The sequence below is a fragment of the Saimiri boliviensis genome, chromosome 9, assembly GCF_048565385.1.
Source record: "Saimiri boliviensis isolate mSaiBol1 chromosome 9, mSaiBol1.pri, whole genome shotgun sequence".
Classification (NCBI taxonomy): domain Eukaryota; kingdom Metazoa; phylum Chordata; class Mammalia; order Primates; family Cebidae; genus Saimiri; species Saimiri boliviensis.
The window spans coordinates 6,475,305-6,500,662 of record NC_133457.1 but is presented as its reverse complement, the minus strand read 5'-3'; the positions used below and the strand labels follow the sequence as shown (position 1 = coordinate 6,500,662).

Sequence of the window (25,358 nt, the reverse complement as noted above, 5' to 3'; positions counted from 1 at the left end):
AAATAGTTTTTTCTAGTTCTATGAAGAATGTCATTGGTAGTTTGAGAGTAATGGTAATGAATCTGTAAATTGCTTTTGGCAGTATAGTAATCTTAATGATACTGATTCTTCCTATCCATGAGCATGTGATGTTTTTCTATTTGCTTTTGTCTTCTCTGATTTTTTTTTTTTTTTGAGCAATGTTTTGTAATACTCATTGTAGACATTTTTTACTTCCTTGGTTAGCTGTATTCCTAGGTATTTTATTCTTTGTGTGGCAATCATGAACGGGATTGCCTTTCTGATTTGGCTCTTAGTTTGGCTGTTGTTGGTGTATAGGAATGCTGGTGATTTTTGTACACTGGTTTTCTACCATAAAACTTTGCTGAAGTTGCTTATATGCTGGAGGAGCTTTTGGGCTGAGACTATGGGGTTTTCTATAATAGATACAGAACCATGTCATCTGCAAACAGAGGTAGTTTGACTTCCTCTCTTTCTATTGGGATATCCTTTATTTCTTTCTCTTGCCTGATTGCTTTTGCTAGGACTTCCAATGCTATGTTGAATAAGAGTGGTGAGAGAGAGCATCTTTATCTTGTGCTGGTTTTCAAGGGAAGTGTTTCCGGCTTTTGCCCATCAGTATAATGTTGGCTATAGGTTTTTCATAGATGACCTTTATTATTTTTAGCTATATTCCTAAAATACCTAGCTTATTAAGAGTTGTTAACTGAAAGGGTGTTGAATTTTATCAGAAGGCTTTTCTGTGTCTATTGACATAATCATGTGGTTTTTGTCTTTAGTTCTGTTTATGTGATGAATCACATTTATTGATTAGCATATGTTGAACCAAACTTTCATCCCAGGAATAAAGCCTACTTAATCATGGTGGATTAGCTTTTTGACGTGTGCTGCTGGATTTGGTTTGCAAATATTTTTTCTTTTTCTCTATTGCTTTTTTTTTTTTTTTTTGAAGATTTTTGCATCAATGTTCAAGGATGTTGGCCTGAAGTTTTCTTTTTTTTGTTGTGTCTCTGCTAGGTCTTGGTATATAAATGATGCTGGCCTCATAGATTGAGTTGGGAGGTGTCCCTCCTCCTCATTTTTTGGAATAGTTTCTATAGGAATGGCACTAGCTCTTCTTTGTACATCTGATATATTTCAGTTGTGAATTCATTAGGTCCCGGGCTTTTTTTGGCTTTCTTTTTATTACTGACTCAGAGTTCATTATTGGTCTGTTCAGGGAATCAGTTCATCCTGGCTCAATGTTGGGAGGTTGTATGTGTCCAGAAATACAACCATCTCTTCTAGGTTTTCCAGTTTGTGTGGATAGAGATGTTCACAGTAGTTTCTGATGGTTGTTTTTATTTCTTTTTTTTTTTTTTTTTTTTTTTTGAGACGGAGTTTCGCTCTTCTTACCCAGGCTGGAGTGCAATGGCGCAGTCTCAGCTCACTGCAACTTCTGCCTCCTGGGTTCAAGCAATTCTCCTGCCTCAGCCTCTTGAGTAGCTGGGATTACAGGCACGCGCCACCATGCCCAGCTAATTTTTTGTATTTTTAGTAGAGACGGGGTTTCACCATGTTGACCAGGATGGTCTCGATCTCTTGACTTCCTGATGCACCCGCCTCGGCCTCCCAAAGTGCTGAGATTACAGGCTTGAGCCACCGCGCCTGGCCGGTTGTTTTTATTTCTATGGAATCAGTAGTAACATTCCCTCCATCATTTCTAATTGTGTTTATTTGGATTTTCTCTCTTCTTAGTAGTCTAGCTAATGATTTTATTAATTTTTTCAGAAAACAAACTCCTGGACTTATTGATCTTTTGAATGGATTTTCATGTCTCAATTTCCTTCAGTTCAGCTCTGATTTTTGTTATTTCTCGTCTTCTACTAGCTTTGGGGTTGATCTGTTTTTGCCTTTCTAATTATTTCAGTTGTGAAGTTCAATTGTTATTTTCAAAGAAATTCTTGATTTCTGCCTCAATTTCATTACGTACCCGAGAGTCATTCAGAAGCATGTTGTTTAATTTCTATGCAATTGCATGGTTTGGAGAGATTTTCATAGTCTTGACTTCTATTTTTATTATGTTGTGGTCTGAAAGTGTGTTCGGTATGATTTTGGTTATTTTACATGAAATAGTTTCTGTCATCCTCCACTATGTACTAAATTCCTGAAAGGCAGAAACCATAACTGCGTTATCTTTCTATATTGCTGTAATAACGAGCAGAGTGCTTTGCTTTTTCATAGCACTCAATAAATATTTGCGAATTCAAGCTTCTGGATGAAGTTATTCAGAGAATTTGATGAACTGACTACATTAGATAACAGAATTTATTAGATAAATAGATATTTTTCATCCAAATTCTCTGCTTTTCAGGGTCAAATATGAGACTATGGATGAAAAAACAATCCATCTCTTTGAAAGCATGTAACTAGTCTTCTCACAGCTTTAAAGAAGAAAAAAAATGTTAAACATTTTTTTCCTTACAATGACAGTTCTGGCCCTATTCAAGAGGTCGCAATTGTCACACAGCAATAAAACCTGGTCAGAAATCCATGGTGCCGGCTGGACAGCACATGTCACAGTTCAAATCCCAAGCAGGTTGTAAGTGTCATCACACTGGACTTACATATGCAATGAAACTCCCTCAAATCACAAACATTTCTCACTGGTAGAGTGAGTAATTTAAACAAACTTGCCTTTCTGAAGAGCTTCAAATAGTCACATAATGGAAGGGTGTATGCCTTCCCTGTTTAAAACAACTGTTTCTGTGGCAGCTTGTGGTGAACCTTTCTTTCTTTCTTCCTTCCTTCCTTCCTTCCTTTCTTCCTTCCTTTCTTTCTTTTTTCTTTCTTTCTTTCTCAGAATTTCTGTCTTGTTGCCCAGGCTAGAGTACAGTGGCGCAATCTCAGCTCACTGCAATCCCCGCCTCCCAGGTTCAAGCGCTTCTCCTGCCTCAGCCTCCCAAGTAGCTGAGATTACATACAAATGCCACCACGCCTGGCTAATTTTGTATTTTTAGTACAGATAGGGTTTCATCATATTGGTCGGGCTGGTCTCGAACTCCTCACCTCAGATGATCCACGTGCCTTGGCCTCTCAAAGCGCTGAGATTACAGACATGAGCCACTGCACCCAGCCAGTGCACCTCTTTTCTAAATATGAAGCCAGCAGAGCAATATTTGCTTGGGTAACTTGTCTGTTGCATTCGACACCTATCATGATCCGACGAAAATATCTGATTTCTTGAAACCAAGTACTATGAAGATCATATTTTATAACAATACTGACCCTATAACCTTTAGTTCCTTTTTTTTTTTTTTTGAGATGGAGTTTCTCTTGTTACCCAGGCTGGAGTGCAATGGCACGATCTTGGCTCACCGCAACCTCCGCCTCCTGAGTTCAAACAATTCTCCTGCCTCAGCCTCCCAAGTAGCTAGGACTGCAGGCACACGCCACCATGCCCAGCTAACTTTTGTATTTTCAGTAGAGACGGAGTTTCACCTTGTTGACCAGGATGGTCTCGACCTCTTGACCTCGTGATCCACCCACCTCGGCCTCCCAGAGTGCTGGGATTACAGGCGTGAGCCACCGCGCCCAGCCTTTAGTCCCTTTTTTACTCAGCTTACTTCCCATCTATTTTGTCATCAATAATTGAATAATTTAATAAATAAAGTAGATTATCTGGACCTCAATAAATGCACATAACAAAACAAATTGTGCTGAGGACTGCCCAGCTGTGACAATCTATATTTCTTATTAAGGGAAGAGCCACAGGTGGTGGCAACTGAATCTAAGACAAAAGTCCAGTGTGTTTTTGGAATCTGATGGAACCAGTGGTGTGCTGGTAAATGTTTAACAACAGCTCTCCGAAAAAGGAAAGAAAAGAGCCCTGGTTTATGGTGTTTGTTGATGTTCACGGTGTAAATACTCCCGCTGCAGCCGTTTTCAAACAGAGAACATGGAGTCAGAGTTGGAAAGAAATGGTACACTTGGCTCTCGTGACTCCACAGGAGCTGATCCCATCGTGTCCCTTGGTAAAAAATTCACAAAATGGGGTCTCCTTTTCACAAAACTTCTAAAAATCAATTCGAAGTCTGATCTAATATCACGATTGACATACAGAAGAAAGGAATTCTGTGACAGATGTTGATATACAAAGCCCTCATAAAACAATAGGGATGGTATTTCAAAGTCTTTTGGAAAATAAGTTCAAGACAACAGCTTTGGTAACAGAGGTGGGTGTCACCATTATTTTTCTTCTTCCAGATATCACCTGCTGTGTTTGTTGTTGTTGTTGTTGTTGTTGTTGTTTTTTGAGACGGAGTGTCGCTCTTGTTACCCAGGCTGGAGCGCAATGGCGCGATCTCGGCTCACCACAACCTCCGCCTCCTGGGTTCAGGCAATTCTCCTGCCTCAGCCTCCGGAGTAGCTGGGATTACAGGCACGTGCCACCATGCCCAGCTAATTTTTTTTGTATATTTAGTAGAGACGGGGTTTCACCATGTTGACCAGGATGGTCTTGATCTCTTGACCTTGTGATCCACCCACCTCGGCCTCCCAAAGTGCTGGGATTACAGGCTTGAGCCACCACGCCCGGCCTGATGTGTTATTTTTAAGAGTTAACATTCATAAATCTTTAAAAGTAAAAATTCTTTACTTTTACTTCAAATCAGGGAATAAGTATTTTACAGAAGCAATTATTTTTTAACATAACAAGTTCAATCCTCTGATCAAAAACTGTTTAAATATTATTCTAATCATATCACATAAAATTTTAGGGAAATGTAGCAATTCTCTGACTTAGACAATGCATAATGGATGTCATTACATTACTGGTTCTTCTTCTAGGACATTAAAAAGATTTTGGACTGGTCTGTAAAACACTGCAGTGCACTGAGGAGCTATTTAAATAAATTGAGCTGTGGGAGTCCCCCTGCTCACTGTTGTGTTCTGGAGTATTTAGGTTGGCTTTTTATATTTCTCCTTTCCTTTCATGCTTTCTGCCCGCTGTGAGCTGTCACTTGCTGTCTGAGTGACGGCCTCTGGCTATTTCACTGCCTCCTCCCATTTCTAATTTGCTGCTTCTAACCTGCTAAGGCTAGGAAACAAAGAAGTCAGCCCACCTTCTTTGCCTTATGTATAAAATAGACTCAGAGAGAGGGCCTTGGAGGCTCTCTATGAGGAAAGGTTAACTATTTCAATCCATCAAAGTTGACATCTAGTTTCCCCACTGGAACTTAATCTGTACATTTCCTAAAACAAAGAAAATGTCCTAGTGTGCCCATGATCCTATGCAATGGAACTTGGGGCTGAGATCTATATTGTTCAAAAATTGACTAAGATATTACAATTGTCTCTCATCTTAAAATACCTTGAAATATTGAGTGGCTTTTTTCCTTTCACAGGCCATCTCCAAGAATAGACTTGTCCCACTAATTAGAGTTGGATTCCTGACCTGAAATCTGTTACCTTTTTTTCCTTCTATTCAGGGTTGTCTACTGCCTGATTTGTCATATATAGGCACACAGAGAAAGACAATTCTGCTTAACAATTGAGATCTTAGGCCAGGCACGGTGGCTCATGGCTGTAATCCCAGCACTTTAGGAGGCCAAGGTGGGCATATCATGAGGTCGAGAGTTCGAGACCAGGTTGGCCAACATGGAGAAATCCCGTCTCTACTAAAAATTCGAAATTAGCTAGGCATGGTGGCACATACCTGTAATCCAAGCACTTTGGAGGCCAAGGTGGGCGGATCAACTGAGGTCGGGAGTTCAAGACCAGCCTGACCAACATGGTAAAATCCCATCTTTAAAACAAAACAAAACAAAACAAAAAACTCAGCCTTCCAAGCAGCCGGGACTACGGGCATGTGCCACCACACCCGGCTAATTTTTGTATTTTTAGTGAAGTTAAGTTTTTACCATGTTGACCAGGCTGGTCTTGAACTCTTGACCTCAGATCACCTCAAGTGATCTGTCCACCTCAGCCTCCCTCCCAAAGTGCTGGGATTACAGGTATGAGCCACCGCGCCCGGCCGTGATATAAACATCGTATCGCTGGAGACAGTTCTCTATTCCCCTTCCCATCACTTTTCACCCCTCACAGGCAATCACTGTACTAAACCCTTTCTCTGAATTTTGTCTCTGGTTTTTCTGGCTCAACACACAGTCTTTGGGATTTAGCCATGTTGTTCTTTAATGGTTCATTCTTTTTCATTGCTAAATAGTTATCCAGTGTATAATATACCACAATTTGCATATCTATTCCATTGTTGATGGATACCTTTCTAGCTTAGAACCATTATGAATAATGCTCTGTAAACATTCTTACATAAATCTATGTATGAACATCTGTTTCTATTTCTTTTAGGTAAGTATCTAGGAGAGAAACTGCTGGGTCATGAGGTAAGTGAATATTTAACATTTTTGTCCTCAACATTTTGTTATAAAATTTTTCAGCCATACAGAATAAAATGAAAGCAACCGTCCAATGGACAACTTTGTCTCCATTCCCACCACCTAAATGCTACAAGTAGCATTTTGCTAATTTACTTTATCATGTATCTATTCTCTGATGTATCCATCAATCCATCTTATTTTTTGATGCACTCCAAAGTAAGTCATACCTATCAGTATGCTTTACCTTTCAACATGCATATTACCGGCCAGGCAAATGGCTTACCCCTGTAATCCCAACCTTTTGGGAGGCTGAGAAAGGTGGATCACTTGAGCTCAGGAATTTGAGACCAGCCTGAGCAACATGGCAAAGCCTTGTCCCTCTCTCCCTTCCTCTCCCTCTCTCTCTCTCTCTCTCTCTCTCTCTCTCTCTCTCTCTCTCTCCGATTTTGCCCCTTTTCCATTACACCAATCCTCCATTGTCTACTGAACCTTTTCTCAGAATCACGCACTAGTTAGTTAGGGCAGGAACAATCGCTGCCTTGCGTTCAGTCATTTAACACCAATTGCAGAGGGAGCTCCGGCTCTCTATGTGCAGGTGCTCAAAGCTCAGGGCTTTTGCTTTTCATTTCTTTATTTTTTTGACTCTTCACCAAGCCTCTTTTCCATAACTCTAGCTTCTCTTGTTATTAATTTTACAGAGTAAAAGGAGATGTCTTGTGTCTCCAGCACACTACATACAATTCCTGCCACAGACTCCCCCAGGGTAGCAGGTTGTTTCTTGACCTATCCTGTAGGCTTCTTTAAGCTATGGCAGTGGGAAGGGTTTTGTTTTTGTAGAGATGAGGTCTCCTTTACAGCCCAGGCTGGTCTTGAACTTCTGGCCTCAGGCAAGCATCCTGCCTCAGCCTCCCAAAGTGCTGACATTACAGGCATGAGCCACTCACTTTGGCCTTTGATAGAAAAGAACAGTTTCCAGATAGTCCAGATTTCATGTGACTGGAGAGAGCGGTGGGATTTGTTTTTTCTGGAGCGTCGCTTTTCTTACCTTTTTCATTCCTGAAGCTTAGCCCGCTGCTGTATTCCGGTTCAGTCCCTTAGTATACAGCTTGCATCGGCTACTATGATTTGCCTAAAACCAGAAAATACTTAAATGAAAAATGTATATACATACTTTTCAGAAATGCATTCTCAGTATATTAAATAATCAAACGAACTAAAATGTTTACTTTTTACACAGTTGACTTCTTACCACCAGCCTGTGTTAAAATGCTTATCATTTTAATTTATGCAAGTTAGTCACTCCCCCTCCACAACTTAGTTTACTCTAAAAATAAAAACATTGGCCGGGCACGGTGGATCAAGCCTGTAATCCCAGCACTTTGGGAAGCTGAGGCGGGTGGATCACGAGGTCGAGAGATCGAGACCATCCTGGTCAACATGGTGAAACCCCATCTCTACTAAAAATACAAAACATTAGCTGGGCATGGTGGCGCACGCCTGTAATCCCAGCTACTAGGGAGGCTGAGGCAGGAGAATTGCTTGAACCCAGGAGACGGAGGTTGCGGTGAGCCGAGATCACGCCATTGCACTCCAGCCTGGGTAACAAGAGTGAAACTCCGCCTCAAAAAAAATAAAAATAAAAAATAAAATAAAATAAAATAAATAAATAAAAACATTATACTAAAGTCAGTAAATGCAGTCTTTCGTTTGTTTGTTTGTTCATTTTTTGTTTTTTGGTTTTTTGCATGAGAATTCTTGGAGAAACATTTTAATCACCTAAAATATCATTAATTTCAAAGTAATTAGACTAAATAAGATTTGGCAAATTTCTACCCTTCAGACAAATTGTTCAGAGTTTTCTTAATGTGTTCGTGCATGTTACCATGGAGACAGTGAAGTCAAAACCCGGCAGCTAGTGCATTGTTCAGCTCGGGACTTCCTACTATAGATTTGATTAGGTAATCTGGCCTGCTCATTTTGAGAATCTGAGAACATAGCATTGTTTCTTTAGTAAAAGCACGGTCAGCATTTAGACATAATCAATAAGGTGGTAAGAAGTAGGTGTTACATACAATCATTGCCCTTTCTCATGATAAAATAAGGAAAAGGTAAATCACTTCGGTCAGCTGTTTATGTGATAAATGCAGTGCCTCGGCTTCATTCCACACAGCAGTGGGGCTTGATATTAGAAAAGGAAGGAAAAAATTGCTTATTTGGTAAATGAGGCAGGTGTCCTTTTTAACTAAAGCACCAAATAGGGCATTTTGGGGACTCATTTCCTTTGCAGATGCATTGAACGTTATTCTCCGTCTTCCTGCCTTGCACAATACTTAAAACAATAGAAAAATGCACCTCTTTTTCAGTGAGGTGTACTTGTGGTCTTATGATTTTTGTCTTTACAAGCCCCTTTTATGGTATGCTCTCTTGCAGAAATGTTACTTTTATCCCCTCCTGGCTGCATCCAGAAAGTCAATGTGGTTGTGATTTCTACATTCTGTTTCTTTTACTGTGAAAACTGGCCACAAACAAAAACAGCAAAAAGGGCATTCCTGGGCTCTGACTTAATCCACTTCAAGGACAGATGTTATCAGCAGCCAGAAAAGGTAGGTTATGTGTATGTTAGGATCCCCTCCCCACTACTTTGTAAGGACACAGAAAGAGAAATGCCTTAGGTGTGTTTTACAAACAAAAATGAACAGTATGAATCACCGGAGAAAAATCAGAAACTGTCCCGTTCCAACCTTTACCCATCACCCACAAAACAAAATTGGTCATTTTTATGAAATCTTCCTTTTCTTTGAATCTAAGCACTCCTATGGAATTTTGAAGGTGACCAATAAGAGCAATTTGGCTTCTGAGCAAGAGTTTTATTCAGTAACAGGCAAATCAGTCAAGCAGCTGAATAATTCCAGTGACTTGCATAAAAAAAAAAACTCCTGCTGTAGCAAACGATGACATTATTTCATTGCAAGTACAGAAAAGACTAACTCTTTAGGTTTTCCTACTTGACTCTATATGGAAAATATCTCAATAATAGTTTGTTAATGCATTTCTTTCCAATAATTAAAATATGAATTTACCCCTATAATTGCATTTCATCTCAGCAGAGAGATTTGCGGGTATAATTTCTACATAGTTCTTAAAGTATGGACCACTCTTTGCGATCTCAGAAATGATATCTCCTTCACAGCACTTAACTTGAAGCATATACCAGATGTCTATGGCATGCATCTTGGCCGTATTTAATCCGTAAATACTACTTAGAGAATGCACCAATGGACAAGGAGTTATCTCTTCAAATCTGCCCAAATGTTCTGTCGGGAGCACAGAAACAGAGCAGCCTTCCTCCCCAAAAATGTTAGTTGGGAGGCAGTGAGGACTGTTTCCCTGCCTTGGGGAAGCCTCGGCCCTCTCCTCCAAGGAAAGCTGGGACAGATGGGCAGTGTATTTGACAAGGAACCCCTGCATCCTTGCTTCAACGCCCTTCTACTCTACTTTAAAAGCAGTACTGTATTTTTTAAGTGTTGTAACTGGCAGCTCTGTGGGCACTGGCTGCAGCTGAACAATCCTCCTTTCAAATCAAGCTGCCCGAACCCAGATTCAGTGGAAAGTTGTGACGGAGCACACAGAGGGAGGCCTCTCTGCTTTCCACTGCGCGGAGGGTGAGGGTTATGTCAGGCGCCCTGAAGATTCCAGAGGGAAGAATTCAGCAGTTTTTATACAGCATCTATTATACCAGTTTCACAAGGAGGATTTACGAACTGGAAAGATAAAAGTTTACCTTAGTTGGCTTCCTTTTGCTGGTGCCACCGGGGTCGAGCCTCCCCAGATCTCCCTCAAGCAGGAGGTCTTCGTCTCTCTTCCTCGCCTGGAGGCCTCTATAGCCATACCAGGTTTTGTAGCACTGACATTTCTAAGTAAACATCAGCATAAAGTGTCCCTTATGAGCAAGCCAATGCAGAGCCGAGGAGGGGAGGTACAGGAGGGTTTGCAAGCTTGGTGAGGCAAGTTGCAGCAAGGCAAGAAGAGAAAGAAAGGGAAAAGGGAAGAAGAAAAGAGAGGTGGAATCCGCTCATGAGTTTGAGGCTTTCTTTTGGACGAATGGCATCTGCTTCATTTTCTAGGAGCTGGCGCATTACCTTCCCGTAATGTAAATTACCTTCTGACAACACACACACGCACACCCTTCTCTTCATTAGCCCGCGCGAAGCTCAGTGTAGACCCTGTGTTAGCTTCCTAAGGCTGTCCTACCAAACAGCAAAAACTGAGTGGCTTAAAACAACAGAAGGTTGTTCTCTTACAGCTCTGGAGGCTAGAAGTCAGCAATCAAGGCATTGGCAAGGCCAGATGCTCTCTAGGGGTGAAGACTCTCATGCCTCTCCCAGCTCTGGTGTTTGCCAGCATCCCTGGTGCTCCTTGGCCTTTGAGTGCATTACGCCGGTCACGTGGCATCTTCTCCCTCCGTATCCTCACCTCATCCTTGCTGTGTGCCTGTCTCTGCGTCCAAATTTCCCCTCTTCACACAGACATCAGTCATATTGGATGAGGACCTACACTAACGACCTCGCATTAACATGATCGTTTCTGTAATGACCCTATTTCCAAATAAGGTCACGTTCTGAGGTCACAGAGGGTTAGGACCTCAACATATCTTTCTTGGGTGATGTAATTCAACCCATAACAGACCTCTATTTGTAAAGCAGTTCCCACCGCTCTGTGCTTACCTCCTCAAAAGTAGCCCATTGCACTCCAGGAGGGAAAAGAAGCTTCTCAAGGGGGAGGAATCTCCAAATGAGACTACAGTAGTAGAAAAGCAGGATAAGTCTGGTTTATCTAGTCCCCAGGAGTATGTGGAGAAACAGGCATCAGGGAGGTATTGTACTGATCGCTCATCTGTTGAGGATTCACTATGCACCTGGTCTTTGCTGGGTACTTTCGTAAGCGTGAGATGTCTAAAAGTTGGATCGGCCAGTTCCTTTTCAATTTGCCTTTTTCTTGAACTCCTGCTGAGGACCCTGTGAATATTCCCTAAGAAAGAGCATCCCCCAAACCAAATCCTCAATTTTATCGATGAAGAAACTGAGGGTTAGAGAGGCTAATGAATCTCTCCAGTGAAGCACAAGCAGTTAGTGTCAGAACTAGGGCTAGAATCCCATTTTACTGATGCCAGTTTTTATTTCAACATGGCCTTCATATTTGAGTCTCTGACATATCTGCAAAAGAGAAATGAATTCAACTTTAGTTAATTCATATAAGCAGAGCAAAGAAGAGGGCTGGCAGACCCTGCCTGGAACGCTTCCTAGATTTACACCATTTTCCAGTTATTTTCCCCCAAAACTGGAATAGATTGCACATGAATAGAGAGGAATCTGTATATCATGCACCAAAATAACCCTGCCCTACAAGGACCTGTGCAGAAAATGGGAATTCAGAGAGAAATGGATATAGCCCCTGCCTTCGAGGAGTTCAGAGACTTGTGGGAGATAAGGAGATGTAAGAAATTAAACTGGCTCTTTATTTATTTATTTATCTGAGACAGTGTCTCACTCTTGTTGCCCAGGCTGGAGTGCTATGGCGCAATCTCAGCTCACTGCAACCTCTACCTTGTGGGTTCCAGTGATTCTCCTGCCTCAGCCTCCTGAGTAGCTGGGACTACAGGTGCCCGCCTTACACTCAGCTAATTTTTCACCATGAGACAGGGTTTCACCATGTTGGCTGGGCTGATCTTGAACTCCTGACTTCAGGTGATCCACCTGCCTCGGCCTCCCAAAGTGCTGGGATTACAGGCGTGAGCCACCACACCCGGCCTAAACTCACTCTAATGAAATAAACATCATAAAGCAGATTTTAAACAAGCACAGGAAGGACTTGGGGATGGCTGGCGGCAGAATGTATCTCAAGATTCGTTCACTCGGCGCTCACAGTGGAGAGGTCAGTCCAGAAAGGGAGCCTGTGTTGTGCCCTCAATGTGCTGGAAGCCCACAGCTTTTTGTAACAGCTACACTGTCAGGTCCCTGGGGCAAGTGAATCATTAAGTATCAAAGAATTAGAGAGATTACGCTAGAGCAGTTTCTTAAGAATCTTGCGTGCAAGCCTAAGTAACTTAGACTTTGTCTTGTGGGTAATAAAGGCCCAAACTTGGTTTTAAGGAAAGGGAGTGCCAAGAATTGTATTTTTCTCCTAGGAGATGGAGAGAGCATCTGAGTGGGACTAAGGAACCCTTGGAAGCGCCAAACCTCACCTCCCTTCTCAACACGGACTCTCCCACCGAGATAACTGATGTCAGGTAACACCCCTAAAACCCAGCCAGGCTGCAGGTCACACTCCAGGGCTTCCTAGAAAAGCAGGGCCCCTGAGTGAGGACTGAAAAACGGGTGTACCTGTGGGAAAATCCAGCTCCAGCACCACAGAGAAAAGCCCCTGACAAATGGCTGGGAGTCAGCAGGAGGGAGGCGCTGACATTTCAGAAAACCCTTTTCCTCCCTCTGTGTCCTTCCCAGTCCGTGCTGTTAATTGCAAGGCTGTCTCCATAGCAAAGTCAAAAAGCACGTTGGCATGTGTGTGGGGCCGCGTCAAGCCATAGGTACATTTTGAGTTTGACACCCAAGCAGACTTTCAGTGGTTCACGCTGCCGTCCCCAAAGGTTAAAAGTAATAAGACGGTCTTTGTGCCTTTGTGGTCTGACTTTTCACAGGATATTATGAAGAGGGTTGGGGGGGCAGAGAATATATCCATATAATTTGCGTGTTAATGTTTATTCTAAAAATATCCACTGAGAAAGGAAAAAAAACACCCTTGAAAGCAAAATATGCTTCAAGAGAACATTTCAGTTTTTATGATCCAAGTGCCAAAAAGTAAGAAAAAAAGAAATCAACTTATTTTTCATTCATTTCTCACAAGTTTCAGAGATCAATAGTTATATTCAGAGTTTCAGTTACAGCATCATAATTATATGCTTTAAAAACTCAGAATACAGCAAGGCGCAGTGGCTCACGCCTGCAATCCCAGCACTTTGGAAGGATGAGGCAGGCAGATCATGAGGTCAGGAGCTGGAGACCAGCCTGGCCAACGTGGTGAAACCCTGTCTCTACTAAAGATACAAAAAAAAAAAAAAAAAAATTAGCCAGGCGTGGTGGCACACGCCTGTAACCCCAGTTACTCGGGAGGCTGAGGTAGGAGAATTGCTTGCACTCAGGAGCCGGAGGTTGCAGTGAGCCAAGGTCGCACCATTACCCTCCAGCCTGGGCAACAGGGTGAGACTCTGTCTCAAAAAAACAAAACGAAACAGAACAAACAACTCTGAATACAATAAGGAAGTTCATGAAGAGATTCCTTTACCAGTTTCTGTTTCTCCCCTCCCTTCCCTGACAAACATGTCTCAACCACGTGAGTTAGCTGAGGACTCACCAGGCCCTGGACTGTACAGGACCCTCGGGCTGCTCAACGTGATGCACCTCGTCTGCAGGAGCCTAAATCAAGCTGGCAAGTGCTTTTCCATAAGAAAAGCAAAGGGAACCATATTGCAGTGACCACATTCACAAGGAATTTTCAGAGGTCCATGGATCAGGATAGGAAACTTTTCTCCTAAAGGGGACAACAGAAAATTCATCTTGAGGAAAATAGTGTGGGGATAGGAGTGTGGCCTCTCTCCACTAAAACTTGCCTGAGAGGGTCGGCCTCATGGGCGTTTCCACAGGGTGGCTTACGGGGCATTGCTGTTACCTGCTGAATCACCCTCCCACATCCTGGCCTGCCTGCCTGGTTCCCCCCGGGAGTGTCTGCCGGTGACCACACTTGCTCAGGGAAAGATGAGGTCACTGCCTGCATGAGTTTCAGGGATGGCCAGAGAATGGCCCCTTCAGATAGACCGGGGCCACCCTGGGGAGGCGGGGAGGCTGCCTTTCCCTGTGGACTTAACCCAACCCTTTGGGAAAATCCTGAATCTGACTTAGAAGTTCTCCACAGCTGTCTTCACAATTTCCATTCCCTTAATATCTTGTGGGAAAGAGAACTTCTGTTTCTCTCTATAGTAAACTCGTGTGTGTGTGTGTGTGTGTGTGTGCGTGTGTATGTGTGTGTGAGTGTGTGTGAGTGTGTGTGTGTTTGTGTGTGAGTGTGTGAGTGTGTGTGTGAGTGAGTGTGTGTGAGTGTGTGTGAGTGTGTGTGTGTGTTTGCGTGCGCCCACATGCATTGGGGGAGGGAAGTTCACCCCTAAGCTTTAAAAATAACAATAAAAAATACAGTGAGAGTGAAAGCTAGTGGGAAGCATATGTCAGAAAATCTGGATTCTGGGTTCCGTTTTGACCTTGTGTGACCTGGAAAACATCAGTTGACCTCTATGAAATGCTTTTTCTTCATGAGGATGTGTCATCAGTCCATGAGGACACGCATAGGTGGTATGCATAAGAAAAAGGAGAAGAGTGGCCTAAAACATTTTTTGGTAGCAACTACAGAAATGGGGAAAAAGCAGAAACTGGGAGGAATAGGGAATCAGGGCATGGCTTGAAGAAGAGTGTGCACGATAAAAAAAAAACAAAAAAAAACTGTCAGCACAGAATCAAAGGAAGGATGATGCCCAACACAGTTTTGTCCCAGCTTGATCCAGAACAAGAACAGCAGTCTTCCTCTGCTGCTAGATCAAAGCCATCAGAAGAAAACACCGCACTTTAGACCTGGCACGGTGGCTCACGCCTGTAATCCCAGCACTCTGGGAAGCTGAGGCGGGCAAATCACCTGAGCTTAGGAGTTCGAGACCAGACCGACCAACATGGAGAAACCCCATCTCTACTAAAAACACAAAAATCAGCCAGGCGTGGTGGTGCATGCTTGTAATCCCAGCTACTCGAGATGCTGAGGCAGGAGCATTGCTTAAACCCGCTAGACAGAGGTTGCAGGCAGCCCAGATCGTGCCACTGCACTCCAGCCTGGGTAACAGAGTGAGACTCCCTCTCAAAAAAAAAAAAGAAAAGGAAAAGAAAAAGAAGAGCACTTTGGAATCGAAAATAGTTTTTTGGAATGAGCATATCCAGCAGGATGACATGATAACCTCTTCTTAAAAACCATATTGACACAGAATCCCTTGAGCAAGTTGACTCTTCCATTCTGGCAGATTCATTCAGAGAGAATGTGTGTCAATCCAATGCCGATACTAACTCACAGTGTCCTTTTAAGTAAAGATATTTATGTGTGTTGGATTTTCAACCCAAGAAGCACGGGGAAGGGATGAGCTTGCTTTTCCTCTTTACTGTTTCAGAGCAACGTGCATTACTGTTCTTACCCAGGGCTCTGAGTAACGGGCACATGGCAAAGATAATAGTGACAGATCATTCAAATCAATAAACACTGATTATACACCTTTTAGGTTTGGGGCATCACATTGGATATACAAAAATAAGGAAGATATGGCCCTGCTCTCAGAAAGAAGCAGATGTGTAAACAGATAAATTGCCACACAGCATTCTAAATGCCATGACACACCATGATCGGAGCAGGAAGGAGGAGGAAGTGCTTAACTCCTTCTGGGAAGGCATCACAGGGGTGACAAAAGGTGGAGAGAGGGAGGGAAAGTTGCAGTAAACAGACTCTTGGGCTGGGCGCGGTGGCTCAAGCCTGTAATCCCAGCACTTCAGGAGGCCGAGGCAGGTGGATCACGAAGTCAAGAGATCGAGACCATCCTGGTCAACATGGTGAAACCCCGTCTCTACTAAAAATACAAAAAAATAGCTGGGCATGGTGGCACATACCTGTAATCCCAGCTACTCGGGAGGCTGAGGCAGGAGAATTGCCTGAACCCAGGAGGTGGAGGTTGCGGTGAGCCGAGATCACGCCATTGCACTCCAGCCTGGGTAACAAGAGCGAAACTCCGTCTCAAAAAAAAAAAAAAAAAAACAGACTCCTGAATTATGTCTAGAAGTGTTGTTTTGAAAAATGTGTGGGGAAGGAAGCATTTCACGATCAAATAATTTAAGCAGGTTCTTTACTACAAGATTTACTATTTACTTTCATTTGCTACTACTTTGAACACACACACGTGTATCTACAGATATAAATTTATCTTACAATTATCAAACTAATGATATAAGGTGTTTTACAACCACCATTCTACAGATTAGGGCAATAGAGGTGTGGGGAGATTAAGAAACTCACCTAAGACACACCTCTAGTAGCTCCTGGTTACAGGAGCTACTCAGTAACATAATAATTAGGGCTTGTGTGTTACAGTAAACAAAAAAAAAAAAAGAAAGAAAGAAAAATTTTTTTAATGCAAGAACACAGAATGACAATAGTTTTCCTAAGCAGTGAAGTGGTGGCTTGAATCCTCTCATTTCCCTGAGGGAAAGAGGAAATCAACAGAAAGCAAAGAATATCTTTAGGCCAGGCATGGCCTGTAATCCTAATACTTTGGGAGGCCAAGGTGGGCAGATCACCTGAGGTCAGGAGTTCAAAACCAGCCTGGCCAACATGGTGAAACTGCATCTCTACTGAAAACACAAAAATTAGCTGGGCATGGTGGTGTACACCTGTAATCCCAGCTACTCGGGGGCTGAGGCAAGAGAATCACTTAAACCCAGGAGAAAGAGGTTGCAGTGAGCTGAGATTGAGCCACTGTACTCCAGCCTGGGCGACAAAGCCAGACTCCGAGACTCCGTCTCAAAAAAAAAAAAAAAAAAAAAAAAAAAAAGAATATCTTTGTAGCATATATAGTATATATTAATTGGAGAAGACATGTTAACAAACACGTGTTGAGCAAATTCCAAATAGTCTTCTTCAAGATCAAATTCAAAGGTGAAATCAACAAGTACGTCCATTTGTATGATAGGATTGGTAGATGTTCAGTGATAAATGACGCTTTGCAGGGTTCAAAGTGTTGGGTATGATATAAGCCTTAGAATAAGAGAATCTACTCCTGAAGCTTAGATATAAGACCCATCTGAATAGGAAAATGAGAACTGTTGACTGTATGCTGTAGAAATACTCTTGAGTAAACTACGGATAAAATTCCACCAAATCTTAGAAATGAAATGTTGCCAGTTCTAATAAAACATCATGGTCCTGTTATAAAAGAGAGGGCTTTCAAAATATTAATAGTTTCCATTTATTGAGAGACTAACATTTAAGAGCATTGGTTTTGGGATCAGATAGGCCCAGGAGTTCGAAATTCCAGCTTTCACTCCTGTAGATGCAGGATTTTATATAATTTACTCTCTCTGCCTGTGCCCTCTTCTGTAAAGTGGAGACAGTAAAACCAACGTCCCAAAGGCTATATGAGGATTTAATGCCTCACACATGTAAAGCACTTAGCATAGTACCTAGCACACCATAAAGGTTAAAGATAACTACTCTGATAATTACTGTATTATGTAGTCTTGTGAGATCAGAGAGGAGAAAAAGGTTGATTCTTTCTGGGAGAAGGAATCAGAGATGAGTTCACAGCAAAAAAATATTTATGGTGCCCAATAGGATGGCTATAATGTTTTTAAAAGAAAAAAAGTAATTACAAGTGTTGGCAGGAATGTGAAGAAATTAGAACCCACATACATTGCTGGTGGGCATGCATGGTGCAGTGACTTTGGAAAACGGTTTACAGTTCCTCAAAAAGTTAACCATAGAGGTACCATAAGATCTAGCAATTCCTCTCCAAGATATACGCCCAAGAGAAATGAAAATATATCCACAATAAAACTAGTCCTTGTTACTAACAGTGTTATTCATAACAAAAAGTAGAAGCCACCCAAATGCCGGTAAATTGATGAATAAATAAACGAAGTGTGGTAGATCCATACAATGGGATATTATTTTTCCATAAGAAGGAAGAACTGATAAATGCTGCAATATGGATGAATCTCAAAAATGTTATGTTATGCTAGCCAGGTGCAGTGGCTCACGCCTGTAATCCCAGCTACTCGGGAGGCTGAGGCTTGATCCCAGAAGGCAGAGGTTGCAGTGAGCCAAGATTACATCACTGCACTCCGGCTTGGGTGACAGAGTGAGACTCCATCTCAAAAAAAAGAAAATGTTAAGTCACAAAAGGCTACATATCATATGATTCCATTGACGTGAAAGGCCCATCATAGGAATGTTTGTGGAAACTGAGAGTGGTGGTTGCCAGGGGCTGAGCAGAGGGGGAAAGGGAAGTGCGTGCTGGAGGGTTCAGGGTTTCTTTAGGGATGACAGAAATTGTCTAGAGTTAGGTCATGCTGATGGTTGCGCAACACTGTAAATGTACTAAAAGCCACAGAATTTACACTGTAAAATGGTGCCTTATATTATGTGGATTATTTCTCAATTTAAAAAAGATTTAATGTGGGATTTTGCAGAAAAGCGAGGATAGGCCGGGCAAAGTTAGGAGAACAGGGCACCCAGGCTGGGGGAAGACTTAGGGTCAAAGTTCAAAAGCAATAACATTCAAAGTTTGTTCAAAAAGTGGGAGAATCTGAGGGAGATACAGCCCCAAGTCTACACTACTCAAACTGCGGTTAGTGGACTGTGAATTGTTTGTTACATTTTGTGAACATGTAAATGAAGAAACAAAGTAGACTGTAAGAACGTTCGCAACTTACTGTGCACTCAGTGGCCTCCTCTCCTTGTGAGACATAGACCACATAGAGCTCATATGATGAATTGCATGTTGCTCAAGTTACACATTCATCACGCACACTAGGACCACATATCAGACCTCAACAGACTGGAAATGAAAACAACTCGACCTTTATATACTTTGAGAAGCACTATGATACAGAATGCATTATCAAAAGTAATAGACTGGAGAAATAAGTTGGAAACAGAGTGTAAGGAATCTTACAAATTAAGTAGTTTGGGCTACTTTTTGGCCCAAAGTTCTATTTTTTTTTTTTTTTTTTTTGAGACAGGGTCTCCCTCTGTCCCCTAAACTAAACTAGAGTGCCATGGTGCAATCTCCCCTCACCGCAGCCTTGCCTTCTCAAGCAGCTGGGACAACAGGCATGAACCATCATGCCTGGCTAATTTTTGTATTTTTTGTAGAGACAGGGTTTCAGCGTGGTGCCCAGGCTGGGCTTGAACTCCTGATCTCAAGTGATCCACTGTCCTTGGCCTCCCAAAGTGCTAGGATTACAGTTGTGAGCCACCACGCCCAGCCCCAAAATTATTTAACTAGGTTGTGCCTACTTATGCACTATCATTGTGAATTGTGGAACTTCTAAGTATGGATGGTCTTTTTAGAAGTAGAGAAAACAGAGTCAATGGGTAATTGCAGGAAAAAGAAAATCTTAAAACACAAACCGCTGAGAAACAAGTCAGAGGATATCTACGCCATCGTGGAATTAAAAAAAAAAAAAAAAGTCTATGGAATAGGCGGGGCGAGGTGGCTCACGCCTGTAATCCCAGCAGTTTGGGAGGCTGAGGCAGGCAGATCACAATGTCAGGAGATCGAGTCCATCCTGGCTGACACGGTGAAACCCTACCTCTATTAAAAATACAAAAAATTAGCTGGGCGTGGTGGCATGCACCTGTAGTCTCAGCTACTCAGGAAGCCAAAGCAGGAGAATGCTTGAACCCAGGAGGCGGAGGTTTCAGAGAGCCGAGATCGTGCCACTGCACTCCAGCCTGGGCGACAGAGCGAGACACTGTCTCAAAAAAAAGTATATGGAATAATCAAAAGAGGTTGCAAAAAAGGCACATAGCACACTAATCAACATGTAAAGGACTGTTTATATTTACTGAATGAATAAGAGAAATCAGAATAAGCCCCCTACCCCCACAATGGAAACAGAATTGAGGGCTAGGCCAATGGCAGAGACACACAGGAGATAAAAGAGCAATAGGAAATCTCACAGCTCACACTCTCCTGCGGAGGCAAAGAACAAAACCAGCCAGATCCCTCTGTGGGAAAACACTCTCAGCCTTTCAGAAGAAGAACCCTATATTGATTCCAGACTTTGTTATTCCTTCATGCAGAGGGAATGAAGAATGAAAAGGAAACCAAGGTATTGACAGGAAAACCAGCTTCTACTTTCTCCTGTATCTTTGATGTCACTGTGAAACAACCACGAGACTTCCCCGCTGTCACTTGTCAACTTGTTCATCCCCAAGTCAAGGCAACTTACGAATGTCTAGTCTCATTAAAGTGGATGAGATTTTTGTTTCCAAATCCTGGATGGTGCAAATGTAAATGCTTGTTTATCCATGGTGATGCAGAATGAAGGGAGCCTGTGCTCTGCTCAAGTACAGCAATGTGTCATGTCGTACTGCCAAAAAGTTGCATCATTTCTCAACTTTCCGGAAGACTGGATGGGAGAGAGGTCATCTGTGTTTATTTTGTGAAGTTTGGCCTACCAGGAAATGTGTGGGTACAAGAGATATTTTGGGCCCATGAGACTCTCACTTTAGATGCTTAATCCAGCAGCATGTGCTATAAGCTTCAGTCCCTAACTAAATCTTCAAAAAGAGTGTCAAGTTGTGAAGTATGCAAGGTTTTTTGGCTGCACTGACAGAGCCACGTATAAAAAACCCTGTTGCCAAACACAGACTAGAACCAGATGACAAAGACTGAAAACACACACCATGTATTGACTTTTCTATAAAATACTCATTACGGCCTAATCCAGTCATATTCATTCCTAGAAGAATTGTATAATCAGTCCGCAATCCATATTAATTACAGTTGTAAATTGACTTTAAAAGAAGATTTATGAACAAAATTGTTCATGTCAAATTTCCTTAAGAATACAGTGAAATTACTTCAACAAAGAAGAAAAATGTTTTAAAGAAGTAATTTTTAACATACATTTTAACAAATACTACTGTTAAAGGCCCACCAACGACCCTCTTCAAGTGTCTGTTGGACATTTTATTTGTGGTTTTCACATCATTCATAATCTAGAAAATAACAGTACCTCTCCCCTAAAAGGAACTATTCCTCTACTTTTTCCCTGTGGTTCCAGCAGGGCTGCCAAGGAAAATATCACTCAGATGTAATCCTCCAACACACACACACACACACACACACACACACACACTCCAACCCTCATCACATAGCAACAGGAAGTAATGAAGCTAACGCAAAGACAATATCAAAAGATGGAAACAGAGGGGCCAGCTCTAACCCTGGAGTGCACAGCCAGTATACCACCACTCTTGTTTCAACTATTTGAGTTGTTCCTGTTGCTTGCAACCAAACGCATCCAAACGCCAAAACCCAGGACTTTCACCTCCATAATGGACAGTACTCTCCACTGCACTATGCTGGGGTGGAGGAGTCGGGAATAGCACGATGGGGAGTAAGTTTATATGGTTATCACTCTTAGAGCCCAGCCCCATAAACATAAGCTACACGTGAATGATACCCCTGGAGCAGTGCAATGCGAAGTCAATCGGGAATTTTTTTTTTTTTTTTTTGAGAGGGAGTTTCACTCTTGTTACCCAGGCTGGAGTGCAATGGCGCGATCTCGGCTCACCACAACCTCCGCCTCCTGGGTTCAGGCAATTCTCCTGCCTCAGCCTCCTGAGTAGCTGGGATTATAGGCACGCGCCACCATGCCCAGCTAATTTTTTGTATTTTTAGTAGAGACGGGGTTTCACCATGTTGACCAGGATGGTCTCGATCTCTCGACCTCGTGATCCACCCGCCTCGGCCTCCCAAAGTGCTGGGATTACAGGTGTGAGCCACCGCGCCCGGCCCCCAATTGGGAATTTCTACCCATGCACACCATCCATCTCACTACACACCTGGTGCAGCTTGGGCTTGGGGAAAGCCAGTTCTAGAACTCCCTGCCTAGAACTGCTACTCTTGCCACCACCGCAGCAGGTTTCATGAAACGCCTTTAAAAACATTGTTCCTCCATTCTTCTTTGCTTAGATCCTCACAACGCAGGTACCACCTTCTCTATGGAGAATCTTTTAGCTCAACCCCAAGTAGAACAAGGCCACTTCTCATAGCAGATGGTGGCCAGTTATTTCTGCCTAATTCCTAGCTCCACAGTTCTTGCCCTTAGAAACCCTTGCATTCCCTACTTTTCTAGAGGCTACAAGTTCACGTCTCAAAAGTCATGCTAAAGTCAAATGTCCTTCAATCTCTCCAGCCCTCTGAGTCAGTTTGTTTCTCTGACCTGTGCCCCCTTTCCATTATTGGATTTGAAAATCCATCCTTCCTGTTGGCTCTTAATATCTTATTAATAGTCATTCAGAAAATGTACTGCCTGTTTTAAAAAAATATATTTTAAGTCTTTGAAGCGGTATCTATCAAAACTAGAGAGTTTCTTTATATGTGGGAATGTGTGGTCTGTCAAGCCCTAGATTCTTTTACCAGTTGCAAATGGACACTTAGGATTCACTGCACATATCTGTAAAGGTTTGCATATTTTACCAGTGGAAGAGAGAAGGACCCCATCCCTTGAAAACAGTCTTAATAAAATTGCAAGGCAAACTTCACTGCTGAGCCTCTGATCAAAAACAAACAAAAATAAAACAAAACAACAAATGAACAATGGAATCCGCCCCCTCCAACCACCAAAAAAACCACAATGGACCTAAACATCATGCCAAGAGTCACTGTAAAGAAAGTAATCTCTTGGCTGGGCATGGTGGCTCACAACTGTAATCCCAGCACCTAGGGAGGCCAAGGCTGGAGGATCACAAGGTCAGAAGTTTGAGACCAGCCTGATCAACACAGTGAAATGCCATCTCTACCTAAAATACAAAACAACTGGACAGGTGTGGTGGCAGACACCTGTACTCTCAGCTACTTGGGAGGCTGAGGCAGGAGAATCACTTGAACCAGGGAGGCAGAAGTTGCAGTGAGCCGAGATCATGCCACTGCACTCCAGCTCCAGGAGACAGTGCAAGACTCTGTCTCAAAAAAAAAAAAAAAAAAAAAAAGAAAAGAAAAGAAAAAAAGAGCAATCTCTTAAAGATACACAATGATGTAAGGAAGTAAGACTCAAAAGTCTCAGAATGTGCCATAGCACTAGCTGTATGAAGTAACAACCCTCACTCCACTGTTGCAGGCATCCACGTTGTGATCCGAAGCCCCTCTTCCAAGCCTGTTTCCCACCACACCCTTTGCACACCCTGTGTTTCAGGCAAACTGAACAACTCATGGAGCCTACACATTCCAAAGTTCTTCCTGGCTTCCCTTCCTGCCCTTCAGACTGTACCGTCTTACACAGCTCATCCTGGGGACGTTAGCAAGCTCCTCCTAATCCTCGACTTCCCTTCTCCCTCCAAATGCAAAAATAACTTCTCTTTCTTCGGACTCTCAAAAGACTTTATTTTGTATTGTTTATTGGACTTGATCTTACCCCACCTCATTTTAGAGTTACTGTTGCCTGTTGCTCGCTCCTCAGAGCAAAAATAATGGCATCATCATTTCTGGATTCCTAATGCCTATCGCTATACTGGGTAGGCAGTCGTTTTTGGATTATCTTTATTGTGAAAATTATTTAAAATAAGTTGAGTGACTCACAGTAACTTTTAATGATATTAATTTTTCCATCACGGTTTTACCTAAAATCTCTCTAGATTTTAATAATCTCTAGATCAAGTTAGGCAATACTTTTTTTTTTTTTTTTTTTTTTTTTTTTTTTTTTTTTTTTTTTGAGATGGAGTCTCACTCTGTCACCCAGGCTGGAATGCAGTAGTGTGATCTCAGCTCATTGCAATCTTCCCCTCCTGGGTTCAAGTGATTCTCCTGCCTCCGCCTTCCAAGTAGCTGGGATTACAGGCATGTCCCACTACACTTGGCTAATTTTTATATTTTTAGTAGAGACAGGGTTTCACCATGTTGGCCAGGCTGATCTCGAACTCCTGACCTCAAGTGATGTGCCCACCCCGGCCTCCCAAAGAGCTGGGATTACAGGCATGAGCCACCATGCCCAGCCACAGCAATACTTTTTCTAGAAGTGAGTCTTACAACACTAATTCTAAGTGGGTGTCATTGAATGAATGTTCGTGTCCTCAAAATCTATATGAAGAAATTCTAGCTCCAAGTGTGATGGTGTATGAGGTATGGTCTTTGGAAGATAATTAGGTCAGAAGGATGCAGCCCTCATGAATGGGAGTAGAACTCCTATAAAAGAGACCCCAGGTAGCTCTCTCATTCTCTTCCTGCCACGTGATGATATAAGAAGACAGCAGTGTGCGACCCGTAAGAGAGCTCTCACCAGAACCCAACCATACTGGGTTGGGTTCAGACTCAGACTTCCAGACGTCTAGGCTCCAGAACCTTGAGAAATGAATTTCTGTTGTTGATAAATCGCCCAGCCTATGGTACATTGTTATGGAGCCCAAACTGACTGAGACAGTGGAGCGTTGTCATAACAAATACCTAAAAATGTGGAAATAGCTTTGGAACTAGGTAAAAGGTAGAGACTAGAAGAGTTTGTTTTGAGGTACATGCTAGAAAGAGCATAGATTGCTGTGAATGAAATTTTAAAGATCATTGTAAGACAGAAGGCAAAAATACTTTCATTGGATTGATAGCTCAAGCTAGGAAAAGAACAGGAACTCATGTTACTGAGAAGAGGACCTACTATGTGTCCGATATTATGCCACACACTCTGTATATCTCATCTCTCATCTAAGTAAGGAGATCACCTCCATGGTAAAAGCAAGAATCTCCATATATAAATTTATCTTTTGAACTTCAGGACAATTTTGTCTAACAAATTACGTGTCTATCTTTTTGTCATATTTTGTATATTATTTGTTTTTCCCCACCTTCTTCCCTAACTAAAGCAGAGTTTTTTTCTCTTTTTAAATTTCTTCTTCTTCCTTTTTTTTTTTCACCGCTGTGTTCCCAGTACCTAGAATCGTGCTGGGGAAGCAGAGCAGGCACTCAAAACATATTTACTGATCAGGTGGTAAATAAGGATCGGCCCTAACATCCCCACAAGTTCGATCTTAGCAGGTCTTGCAGTCGATCCCTGAGAACAAAATGACCATTTTAAACATTTGCATGTGAAGATCACATTCTTCGCTGTAAATAAAACTCAAACATTTCTCCCA

General features: G+C 42.4%; 1 long non-coding RNA gene across 1 annotated transcript; it reads right to left on the bottom strand.

Annotated features, from left to right (window-relative positions):
* Positions 1–4,580: 4,580 nt before the first annotated feature.
* On the bottom strand, positions 4,581–20,583 carry LOC141585568 (uncharacterized). Its single transcript, XR_012519099.1, has 3 exons — positions 20,462–20,583; positions 10,159–11,590; positions 4,581–7,506 (listed from the first exon to the last, which is right to left on the bottom strand). It is a non-coding gene; the product is annotated as an uncharacterized LOC141585568 (long non-coding RNA).
* Between the last annotated feature and the right edge of the window lie 4,775 nt (positions 20,584–25,358).